The following is a 1,432-nucleotide window of genomic DNA, read 5'->3' on the forward strand; positions in this document are numbered from 1 at the left end:
CACGACGGCATGAAGAAAATTTCAAAAAAAAAAATTATTTCGTCTTCGGTTGCTTTTTCGGCGAAGAATAGACTTTCCTCATCTGCTTTTATCTGGGTGAGCTGTTTGTGTGCTATGTTACGTGCGTCCGATGCCCCTGGTCGCTTGTATATTTGTTTCCTGTCCTTAACTTCGGCTTCTTCTGTTTCCTTTTTCTTCGCTTGCCACCTGTTTGGGTCGTATGAACCGTGCGTATCGTTTGTGTAGTTTTTTTCTGGAAGCGTAATTATATAAAATGCTTCTGTCAGCTGCCTGAGCAGGGTCCGCCATTTCCATTATTTTGGAATGAGAAATCTGCTGGAATGTTGCCCTTTAGGCATCGCAAAGCGCCGAAAAAGATTGCGCATTCCCGTAGTCGTCTCGGCCGCCAAGTGAAAGATAAATAAGGACTTGCGTTATAATTGCGTAACTTCCCATGCGCTACCTATCGCTACGGCTGTATGTAAGAGCGCGAGGGGCTTTCACGGTGCAGGTGGTTAGGGCAGTGGGTCTGAGCGTGTGCGTTCTTGCTGTGCTAGGTTATCTCAGCGTTTTGCTTGCGAGAGGCTGTATTTACTATAGTCTGGAGGTGTTGGTGACTTCTTGTTTATATGTAGTATTGGCTATAGAGGTTTACCGTAGTATGATAAATACATTCCGTTGGCGTCTTTTTTACTTTGTTTACGTCCACTGCTTTGATATCTGATGTATGCGTCCTTTGTGGCATTCTGTGAATGTCATGGTTTGTGTGTTTTACAACTGGTGTGGTGGCTGTGTTTCGGCTTTCCTTCACCCAGGTCACCTCTGGGCTTCACATTAATGCCTGATGGCCGGCTCAGGGGCCTGGTTCTTGGCTGCATCCGCGCCGCTATTAATTGTTTTCGATACTATCTGTAGTGGCGTATCGGCTCAATTGCTACCGCTGGGCTGTGTTATTGGTAAGAAACTGGTGAAGGCGTTCGCTGGCAGAAGCGCTAAGCGAAATAATGATTGTTTTGCACTAAATTCGCTCGACGTCGTGTAGTTAGCCCCTTCTGGAAACTAGTTAGACACTGTGGCGGCGTCGTTGGGCTCCGTAATCAGATTAATAACCACAGCGTTACTATCTTCACTGTTTCATAAATCCATTTTCAGCATCATAAGGCTGCATTGTGAGTCTCTTAGGTGCTTACCACATGCAAATCCCAAGTTTTTTGCAATTTCATGTCTTAGACGCACAGTTAGTTCAATTATATATCCTGTTTGTTTCGTCCTCCGGCTGGTGCACGAATTTTTTCTAGAATTAATAAAGAGTATGGTGTTTTTTCTAATTATAATTTCCATTTGGGACGTAAAAGTTCGTGTTTGTTCCATTTGTGTCATTTAATCTTATTCTATGCTTCTCCCTATTGCATCAATAAACCTTAACAGTACA

This window comes from Trypanosoma equiperdum (genome assembly GCF_001457755.1).
Source record: "Trypanosoma equiperdum strain OVI genome assembly, contig: ctg_2012, whole genome shotgun sequence".
Classification (NCBI taxonomy): Eukaryota; Euglenozoa; class Kinetoplastea; order Trypanosomatida; family Trypanosomatidae; genus Trypanosoma; species Trypanosoma equiperdum.